This window comes from Aulonocara stuartgranti (genome assembly GCF_965226115.1).
Source record: "Aulonocara stuartgranti genome assembly, chromosome: 4".
In the NCBI taxonomy this organism is placed as follows: domain Eukaryota; kingdom Metazoa; phylum Chordata; class Actinopteri; order Cichliformes; family Cichlidae; genus Aulonocara; species Aulonocara stuartgranti.
This window is the reverse complement of record NC_138942.1, coordinates 30600212-30611657: the sequence shown is the minus strand read 5'-3', so window position 1 is coordinate 30611657 and position 11446 is coordinate 30600212.

Sequence of the window (11446 nt, the reverse complement as noted above, 5' to 3'; positions counted from 1 at the left end):
GGTTTTCAAACAGGTCAAGTGCCTCTATGCACTTAATTAATTTAGATAATTTCTTTATTTTCTTCATCTCATATGTCATTATACTGAGTTTGAGCAAACCTTAAGCTTGATGCAGACTACTTCATAACAATCGTCCACCTCACATCATAACTGACTAGGTTGCTTCTTCTTATTAATATTATATCATTATTAATATTATCATCTTTTTCTTTCTATATAATAACAATAGTATATTACAATATTTTATTAGTGTATATCACTATACTACTACTGAGCCAATTTAATAGTTAGGATCATCTTACTCAGCAAACAGATAATTTAGAATTCATCCAATCTGTACAAATTTGTTTTTTTCTCTGAACAGGTTTGTGCTTACTTTTTAGACTGGTCTTCTGTTTGTCTCATCTCAGATCCAACCTTCGGTCACATTCATTCTCTCTGTTGCATGTCGAACCAAGTAATTTATTATTATATATTTTATTTTGTATCCATCAAGGGCTTCGGGTGATCTGCAGTTTCACCCTTTCCCAAGCTGGAGACATTTACCCTTTCACACACTTTCCTTGGCTGAACAATGACACAGCCTTAATGTACCTTATGCATCTCTCTATTTTATCTAATAGGTTTTCGTGTGAATTATTTCCTTTTATTCATTTTATACATTCTGGGCATGATCGTCATGCCAACTATGTTTCATTGTTAATATAAGTTTACAGGTTGTTATCCTTCCTATTATTAGTTTCAATACGTTAAAAATAAGTTCTAATGTAATTTTGTCTTTGTTTATTTTATTTTTGTACTTCTTATATTTATATCTATTCGTTGGGGTCTGTTTCCAACCTTTTTAAACTACTTTAAACTACTTTGATCTCTGGTTTTCACTTAATAAGGGTTTTGTCAGTCACTGCACTGTAGTGTGACCTGATGCTGATTTTACTATTAAAGTATCTTCTGAGAATTGTACTTCCTATGGTTTTCTGTTCAAAATGGTTTTACATACTCCTGTTTCACATAACATCTGCACTGGTTTGCCATTAACATATACTGTCAGCGTAGGTTTGCCTTTTACTTCAGACACTAATTGATAGACATTAAATACTTCTGCGTCACTTTTGTCATTTTCATTTGGCTTTTTCTCATTTAGTCATTCATTTAAATATTGCCGTTTGTCTGTTTTATGTCTGCAATCTCTGGCGAAATGCCCTTCCTTGCCACAATTCCAGCACGTATTATCTCTTTTTTCACTTCTTTCACGTAAGTCTGTCTGTCCTACATATCTCTGGCCCTTTCCTCTAAGTCCTCCTCTTCCTCTGCCTCTATTTCCTCTCCTCTGTCCCTGTCTGTTACCTTCTAAATCCTCCTGAGAATGCGATAAACTGTTTCTGGATCTAATGTGAAAGTACCTATGCTTGCAGTTTTTTTTATATATATTACAGGGAGAGCGTGCTCGGCATGTTGCAGTGCGTCGGCTAGTGATCCCGTATTCATTGTGACCCAGTGTTTTCCAAAGTGGGATTTCACTGCGGGTAGCAGGCCATTCAGGAATGCATTTTTTAGCTGCTGTTGGTAAGAACCGCCAGGACCTTCATTATAATCCATTCCTGAATGTTGCCTAAAAACCGGACGCAGGCGATCTAAAAAATCGGACGCTGTTTCATTTTCTTTTTGTTTCACTTCACCAACTTTGCCTATCTTTTTGTTACCACGGCCGGAACACGAATATATTTGGGTTATTATCACGTTGTGCCTCTCCACCTTCTTTACCTTCCCCTGTGGGTTGGCCGTATCTGGGGTTTGGTACTGCTATCATGGGAAAAATGCCGGGAGGACCAGGTGGATCGACATCACCTCCCATATCTCGTCCGTAGCGATCTTTTCCTATTTTTTCCTGTGGATTTTCACCTAGTGCCATTTTATCTAACATGTTTTGTGCCTCTGCATAAAGACCAAATTGAGGTCGAAACAGATCACAGGATAGTTTAAGGGGGGGTCGCAGCAGCGGGAGTAGGGGTTGGCTGTGCAGCAGCGGAAGTGGGGGTTGGCTTCAGTATTGATGCTGTTCCAGGGAGTGGTGCATATGGTGGGGGGGTTGATACTTCTGCCTTTTCTTTTTTCTTTTCTTGTTTCTTTTCTTTATTCTCACATCGTCTATCTGCCTCTCGCTTCCATACTTGGAAATATTGCGTCTACTGGAGCATGCTTCGGCATCCTCCGTGGGCGATGTATTTCTCCCTTTTAGGTCTCCTGGTAGCCCCGGTATTCCCCTGGTATCCCTTTGCTTGGTTCCCCCTAGCTGGCCCTTGCTTCCCCTTGGTTGGTCCCCCTTCCCCGGCATATCGCCTCGAAAACAAAGCAGGCTTATGCGCTGGTCGGACCATGCTGTGCAGCTGCCGGCTAGCGAGTAGCTCGGCTACAGTGTGGAAACACAGCAGGGACATGGCTTCTGCGTTCAAGCTTACGCTGTCGCCTTGGCACTGTGCAGCTCGGCTGCTACGTGTTAACACAGAGGGGATACCACTTCAGCGTTCCAAACGTTCGCTGTTGGCCTGCTTAACACTGTGGAAATAAACAGTGGGGAATTATGCTACGGTTCATGCCTGCTATCGTTAGTCGGCCTGCGAGTAGCATTCCAGCCGGTTGGCCTGTCTGGCGTGTTGCCCGCAGCTCGCGGGTTAACGCGGCCAGCAGGGCTCCACTCGTAGCTCGGCTACATTGGGGAAATGTGTCAGAGTTCCAAGCATATGCTTTTACCTGTCAGCACTGTGACACAGGAGCTAATAAACAGTGGAAGGGGAGTTCAGGTTGCGGCTAGCGCCGGCTACCTGTTAGCACTTCCTGGTTAGCGTGTGGCCCCGCCCCCTTGCTTGGTAGCAGAAGTATGGCAGCCCGCACGTCCCAAACATGTCTGTGTATGGTATTTTTGCCTTTATGGTGGGCACGAGCAGTGTGGCTGTGCCTGGGTGAGAAGGGGCACATATCTGACTAATGTGAAAGCAGCCTAGAGCATGCTGTGCTGGCTGACGTGGCTGCTGCTTGCATGCACTGCTTTGTTGCCAGCACAGTCTAGGCAGACCGTGCTGGGTTTGAAAGCATTAGCTGGCCCGCCCCTCCCCCTTCTCCTGCCTCCAAAAATGTGAGAGCGGGCTACTATGGGGAACATGGTTGCCACTGCTGTGACTCCAGTTAGGCAGGCCATGGGCTGGGTCCCCTCCCACACCTGTTGCTGATTTACTGCTGGCCCCTCCCATGGCGTCCTTCCCATGGCTCCGCCTCTGTGAGGCCTGGGCTTGGAGGTTGGCTGTCGGGTGGCGGATGTTGAAGAAGCTTCCGTCCTATCCTCCGGTGTTGCCCACCTGTCCCTGGGCTGCCCCCTGCTGGTCCCCGGGCATGTTGGGACCCTTCAGCTCCTGATTGGAGCATGCCGGGTGTGGGAATTGGCCCTTCCTGAGGTCCCCTCTAGCTGAGTGGACCTCCAGGTTGTTGCTATCACACGGCCTCGGCGCCTACTGCCTAAGGTGCTGCTGCTGCCTGGTTGCAGGCCGTGTGTGCCCTGCCTCCTGGCGTTTATGAGCCCCTGCCTGCAGTTGGATGCTGCCGTGCATGGCGGGAGTAGTTGCCTTTGGCCCCTCCCCCATAGCCCCCCCGGTCTCTAGTTGCCCCTCTGGGCCTTCCCTGGGCAGGGGCGTGGGGGTTACTTATGCCCTGCTGGTGGCCATTCTGTCACTCCCTCTATGGATGGTGCTTGACACGACAGCTGCAGGCGGGCTGGGCGTGGAGACCCCACCCCAATCCTGTGCCTCTCAGGCTAAGTGAGGATGCTGGCTGCAGCGTTCCCTCCCGGAGGGAGGTAGAGGTTGGTAGAGGTTGATTATCGTGAGGTGTTGAGGAAGCTTCAATCTCCTCTGGCTGCCACTGGGGTAGGGTCCGGACGGGTGAACCCATGTCTGGGTTCCCTAGTTCTGGGGCCCTCCCACGGCATTCCCTCCTGTGGCCCCGCCTCCTTGAGGCCTGGGCTGGTGGAGGTTGATGGTCAGGAGGTTGATGTTTATGTCGCTTGGCTCCGGTCGGACGACTACGGTTGCCTGATGGGACTGTCTGTCTGGCCTGCGGCCACCTCGCTTTAAAGAAGCTGAGGGGCCTCTGCTGGCGTGCAGAGACCGCTGTGTTCGGTTGAGGTGGGGAGGTCTTGGAGCCTAGGCTCAGCTGCCCTCCAGCCGGTCTCCTCCCTCCTGACATCCTTTGAGTTGGGCCTAGTGGCCAGCTCCTCTTGCCCGCGCTTCGCCGGTTCATATGGCAGTCGGACCTCGCTGCGTCAGACGGCTCGGCCAGCAGTTGACAGTTCTCCAGCCTGCGGCGCTGGCTCTCTGTCTGGCACATTGCCCAAATGTTGCGGGTTACATTGCCAGTAGGGCCCGCTCAGTGAGCTGACACCCTCGGTGAGTCACGTCCCTGGCTGCACTGTAACTCCGGGCAGTCTTCCCCTGGCATGTTGCCTGCATTCGCCGGCTTGCACGTCAGTTGGACCTCGCGGCGGCGAGTGTGCGTTCTCCTGCCTATTTTGGCTGGGTTCTCTCTGGCATGTCGGCTGCTGCAGCTCCTGGCTGTGTTCCCTTGGTGTGTTGCCTGCGCTCCGCCAGTTTACACGCCAGCCGGGCCTCACTGTGTCTGATTATTCGGCCGGCGAGTGGGTGTTCTCCAGCCTGCGACGCTGTGCATGGGTGTCTCGTTTTCGGAGTTCACTCTTGCTGCTCCCCTGTCTGCGGACGGCGCTAGCGACCGCTCTGCCCTGGGGCAGGCCTTCGGGTTGGGTCCCCACTTGGCTTTCAGTGGGCTAGACCGCCAGCCTCCCCGTCTGCGGATGGCTGGGCGGCTCCGTGGTTGGACAGACCCTACAGGTTGCTTCCCTGCCTTGGCCCTGCGTCTTTGCGGCTGTACTGCTGCTGTGTTCCTCTGGCGTGTAGCCCACGGTTCGCCGACTCTCACGCCAGTCGGACCTCGCTGTGTCTGATAAGTCAGCTGCCGAGTGGGTGTTCTCCGGCGCCCAGCGCTGGCTCTCTGTCTGGTGGGTTGCCCCTGTATCGCGGGTCACCTGGCCAGAGCCGGTGCTCGGTGAGCTGACACCTCCCGTCTGTCCGTTAGTGTCTCATCAGGCCCACTCTGCTGGCCCCCTGTCTATGGACACCGCGGAGTGGTTGCTGTGCCCTAGTGATGAACCTTGGGTTGCCACTTGGGCCCTCAGTGGCCTGAGCCACCAGCACCTCCCCTGTCGTGGATGGTCCAGGTCAGCTGCTCTACTCCTGGGACAGGCCCTGGGCCTCATCCTACCTCGGCCATACTCTGAGTGGCCGAGCTGCTGCGACAGGCTCTCTCTCTCCCTGGCTGTGTATCACTGCCTAGTGCCAGGCGGGGATCTGTTGTGACTTGACTTCTCCAGCTGGCGGCTCCGCCTTCCCTTCTGGGGCGTCATCCGCATATCGCGGGCTTCTGTCATAGCGATAGCCAGCTGCTGGGCACGAGTGGCTTGGTAGGCTGTGTTGCCCTGGCGTTTTGACCGCGTTCGCCGGCTTTCACGCCAGTCGCACCTCGCTGCGGCGAGTGCCTTCTCCAGCCTAGTGTAGCCTGTCCTGTCTGGCGTGTTGCCCACAGTGCGCGGTTCACGAGGCCAGCAGGGCTCCTGTCGTTCCTCGATTGGGATGGCTTCTCGGCTCTGACCGCGGGTTGCAACAGCCTGCTGTTGCAACGGCAGGCTGTGTTTCCCTGGCGTATTGCCCGCGCTTCGCCGGTTTACGCGCCAGCTGGACCTCGCTGTGTCTGATGCTCAGCCAGCGAGTGGGTGTTCTACAGCCTGCAACGCCAGGCTCTCTGCAGGCGGTTCACCTGTTACACGTTAGCCTAGCCTCGCTGTGTCTGATAAGCCGGCCAGCGAGTGTGTTGTGTTTCAGCCTGCGGTGCTGAAACACAATGCTGGCTGTACTGGAGTGTCTCATCCTCGAGTTCACTCTTGTGGCTCCCCTGTCTATGGACAGCGCTCGGCAGCCACTTGGCCCTGGGGCGACCTGCAGGTCGGGTCCCTGGCATGGCCCTCCTCTCCAGCGGCTGCACTGCAGCTGCCGGCTGTGTTCTCTGGCGTGTTGCCCGCATTCGCTGGCTTGCCCGTCTGATACATCAGCCAGCGCATGTGTGTTCTCCAGCCTCCTTAGCCAGTCTCTGTCTGGCATATAGGCTGCTGCGGCTGCGGGCTGTGTTCCCCTGGCACGTTGCCGCATTCGCTGACTTGCCCGGAAGCCAGTCGGTCCTCGCTGTGTCTGATGCCTCAGCCAGTGGGTGAGTGTTCCCCAGCCTGCGGCGCTGGCTCCCTGTGTGGCGTTGCCCGCTTGCTGCAGGCACCCAGTGGGGTCTCCTCTCAGCGGCTCGTTGAGCTACGCTTCCTCTCCTCTTCCTGCTCCTGGGATTCCAGGTTCAGGCCCTGGCCTCCGAGGGCTCCAGCTGGGGATCCTTGGGGAGCGTGTGCGCGGGCTCGTCCTTAGCCGACTGCCCCTGCTTCTGGCCTTTTGTCGCTCCGAACGTGTGCCGCGGGTTGAGCTTGTTAGACCTTGCTGTGTCTGACGTTTTGGCCAGTGAGTGAGAGGTCCCCAGCCTGCGCTGCTGCCTCCCGGTTGGTGCTTTGCCTGTGTGTCACGGACTTACATGGCCAGCACGGGGACGCCCAGTAGCTGGGACTTTGTGTCTGCCCTCGAGTGTCTCTTTGCGAGTTCACTCTTGAGGCTCCACTGTCTGCGGACCTGTACGTGGTGACGGTGACGGGTGGGACCATTGGGTCGTTGCCTTGCTCAGCCCTCCGCTTGCGCAGGCTAGGCTGCCAGCCCCTCCCCCCCTACCTGCCTGTCGACAGCTCGGGGTGGCTTCAGCTTTGAGAATGGGCGGGTCACATTCCAAGCTTCACCTGTGGTTGCCCGCTTTGCCGGCGTACACGCCAGTCGGACCTCGCTGTGGCGAGTGAGCGTTCTCCAGCTGTAGTGCTGGCTCTCTGTCTGCCATTGCCCGCGTGTCATAGCCCTATGCGACCAGCGGGCTGTTACTTGGCGGCTTGGTGTGCTGCGTTCCCTGGCTATATACCTCGCGGTTCCCGGGCTGCCCTTGAGCGGCCGATCACTTGCATCCTGCAGGACCGGTTCAGGCCGGTCTGGCATCTGCAGACTGCTGCCTCCACCCCCTGGCTCGGCCTTCGCATCTGGCTTGGCCCTGACCGGGGTGGTGTGTGCATCTGTGTCTTGTATATGGCTCTTTGGTCTTCACTCTCGGCGGTTCGGTTGCACTGTCTCCTCGCGGGGTGTCTTACAGAGTTACCCCGTACATATGGAATATGTAACAGTGTGGAGAGATAGTCTCGATATGCTAGAGAACGTGCGGTTATGTTGTAACCTTGGTTCTCTTAGTGAGGGACTATCTCTCCACCGTGAGGCCACTCGGAGACGCGTTCCGATCAAACAATCACCGGTGTCACGTCTGCACAGCTGTTTTATACGTAGCTGTGGGGCGTAGCCGGGCGTGCCGGAGTGTCTTAAAGAAATATCCACACGCCACGACCAGGGGGGTCGTACCCCGTACATATGGAATATGTAACGGTGTGGCGAGATAGTCTCTCACTAAGAGAACCATGGTTACAACGTAACCGTACGATATACAACTATCACTGAAACAGCAAACTTTGTAAATAAACAAACAACAACTCTCATTCTCTAAACGTTTGGCCACAGCTGTAGATTACACTATCAGTGCTTGTTCACTCTTGACAATAATAACATTTCTAAATTTACTTTATGCATTTACAGGTAAACAATATCTAATATTTTATCTAAATGACTGCTTTGTCTTTGAAAAGGGTGAAGAGCCTGAGGCCGGTGACAGTCCAGTTCTACTCTAAGTACATCCTTACAGTGGCTCACAGGACAAGGCTACATTCCTGTCCTGCCAGAAGAGAAGAGAAACTTCAGAGTCTTCATGCAGTTCATATTCCATATGACAAACTCCAGTCCTCAAGGGTCAAAGTGTCATGCAACTTTTCCATGCCCTCGAGGACTGGAGTTTGAGACCCCTGCCGTATGGTGTTCATGCTGTTTTCTACCCCACAGTTAAAGCATGTCTGACTGCCTGTTCAGCATATGCAAAAATATATGATGAGTTTAAACATGTGATGACTAAGGCCTTCCATTATGGTGTTTGTCATCACATGTCACAGACATCTAGATGATCATTTGGAATAAACTAAAAACTTGTTACTTCATCTTTTATCTTTATTATTATTATTGTTCTTATTTTACACTTTTCATTGTTAGGCATTAGGTTTATTTGTAGTAGTCCTTTCCAACGACTTTCCCTCTTCCATGTTACTGTGTCAGCTTGTCAGCATCTATTTGGGTTTGGAAGTTGAACAGAAAGTAAGGAAATCCAAAGTGCCACTAAAACCAGGAGAGGTTCTTATATTTCAGAAGAAGGGATTAATTCAAAAGAAATGACCTCAATGCCATATTTTATTTAGGAACCCTAGAGAGCACTTTGCAAAATAACACATTCTTATAATTTCACCCTCAGATGAGCCAAGCTACGACTGTCAGGGAAGGTGATGTAGGTACAGAGCATATGAGAGTGGTTAAGTTAATGTCTCTTGTCTAGATGAAGGCACAAGAGGGATCGATGGCAAGGCGTAGAGATTCTGTATCTTCAGTCTTCAGTGGACACTCCATTTCTGGCACAAAACACTTGTAAAAGATGGTCAATTTAGGAGGTGACCCGACAACTTCAGCCTGTCAAACAAATTTGTACTTCCGGCGCCCCCGTGTGCGGCAGCCTGTTACAGCAGCTCTGCTCATTCTGAGTTTCTTTCTTTCTTATCTTTTTTCTCGTAATTTTTTTATAACTAACGTATTAGTAATTAGACTCTGCAACCATGTTCTACCGTTTTGTGCTAGTCCTGGTCGTTTTTCTCAGTTTATTTCTACTTTTTTCACCCGTGTCTGGGGACCCAGAGCAGAGATCCTTTGTTTACAGTAAGGATCAGCTGTTAGCGCTGAGTCCTGCAGCGGTACTGCCGGCGGACAGACCCGATATTCCCAGCGAGCTGAGGAGGAAAAGACGGGGGTGTCGTGCTGGGAAGGAGCGCCGTCGCCCGAGAAGGAGACGTTATCGACCATCTCTTCCTTCTGTAATTATTGGAAACGTAAGATCTTTGCCCAATAAGATGGATGAGCTCATGTCGCTAACCTGGTCACAGAGGGAGTACCGGCAATGTAGCATCATGATGCTAACGGAGTCGTGGCTAACATCGCTAACTCCGGACACAAGCGTGACACTACCGGGATTCCAGCTGCTGCGAGCGGACAGGACCAGAGACAGCGGTAAGAGGAAAGGAGGGGGACTGGCAGTTTTTGTGAACGACAGATGGTGTAACCCTGGGCACATCACTGTAAAAGAGCAACTCTGCAGTAGAGACATTGAGCTGTTAGCCGTTAGCATGCGTCCGTACTACCTGCCCCGGGAGTTCTCGCATGTTATCGCGATAACAGCGTATGTCCCCCCCTCGGCCAACGCGGATGCAGCCTGTGACTCTCTCCACTCTGTGGTCAGCAGACTGCAAACACAATCACCGAGAGCCCTTCTCATAATATCAGGGGACTTCAATCATGCCTCACTGGACTCCACACTGCCCACCTTCACCCAGTATGTGACCTGCCCTGGACTCCACACTGCCCACCTTCACCCAGTATGTGACCTGCCCAACCAGAGTCAATAAAACACTGGACTTACTGTATGCCAATGCAGAAGAGGCATACAGTTCATCACCTCTCCCTCCCCTGGGCAGATCTGATCACAACCTGGTGCACCTTGTCCCTGTGTATGAGCCCTTAGTGCGCAGGGAGCCACCAGCCACCCGCACAGTACAGAGATGGTCAGAGGAGAGCGAGGAGGCTCTTAAGGATTGTTTTGAGTCGACTGTGTGGGAGGTGATTTGTGATGACCACGGTGAGGACATCGACAGCCTTACTACATGCATTACTGACTATATAAACTTCTGTGTGGATAACACTGTACCTACCAGGACTGTACAGTGTTTCTCCAACAACAAACCTTGGATTACCCCAGAAATTAAAACCGTCCTCAAGCAGAAGAGGAGGGCCTTCAAATCCAGAGACAAAGAGGAGTTGAAAAGGGTGCAGAGAGAGCTGAGGGGACTGATAAGGAATGGGAAGGAGAGCTACAGGCAGAAGATGGAGAACCAGCTTCAACAAAACAACGTTGGTGAAGTCTGGAGAGGCCTCAGAACCATCTCGGGCCACAAACAGCAGAACTCTCTGCCTGGGAGGGATGTGAGATGGGCAAATGAACTGAATCATTTCTTCAACAGATTTGACTCAGCCATGAGGCAGTCTGCAACATCGGCTGCAGACTCACCCACCCCCACTGCTGCTGTTCCACCTCAGACACTTCACACCTCCTCTATTCACCCTGCTCACTCCCCCCCACCCCCAACAACAGCATCCAATACACACTCAACACAAGGCTCCAGCCTGTCTCTCTCAACCAGCCAGGTTAGGAGGGAACTGAGGAGGATTAATGGCAAGAAGGCAGCGGGTCCAGATGGCATCAGCTCGAGGGTCGTCAGGTCCTGCGCGGACCAACTGTGTGGGGTGATGGAGCACCCCTTCAACCTGAGCCTGAGGTTGGGAAGAGTCCCACAGCTCTGGAAAACCTCCTGTGTTGTACCAGTGCCAAAGACTTCACGCCCCAAGGACCTCAACAGCTACAGGCCGGTGGCTCTGACATCCCACCTGATGAAGACCCTGGAGCGGTTGGTCCTGGCTCAGCTTCGGCGCCTAATAAGCTCATCACTGGACCCACTTCAGTTTGCCTACCAGCCTGGCATTGGAGCGGATGATGCCGTCATTCACCTCCTACATCGTTCCCTCGCTCACCTGGAGACCGCTGGAAGCACTGTGAGAATCATGTTCTTTGATTTCTCCAGTGCCTTCAACACCATTCTTCCCTCGGTTCTAAAGGACAAGCTGGTGAACTCTGGAGTGGACCATCACCTCACTACCTGGATCCTGGACTACCTCACCGACCGACCACAGTATGTGAGGACTCAGGGCTGTGTGTCGGACAGGGTCGTCTGCAGTACGGGGGCCCCACAGGGAACGGTTCTGGCTCCGTTCCTCTTCACCATCTACACTGCAGACTTCTCCCACAATTCCACCCAGTGCTTCCTGCAGAAGTTCTCTGATGACTCTGCAATAGTCGGCCTCATCACTGATGGGGACGACAAGGAGTACAGAGGTCTGACCCAAGACTTTGTGGACTGGTGCCAGCTGAACTACCTCCAGATCAACGCCAGTAAAACCAAGGAACTGGTGGTAGACTTCCGCAGGCACAAGCATTCTCCACTGCAACC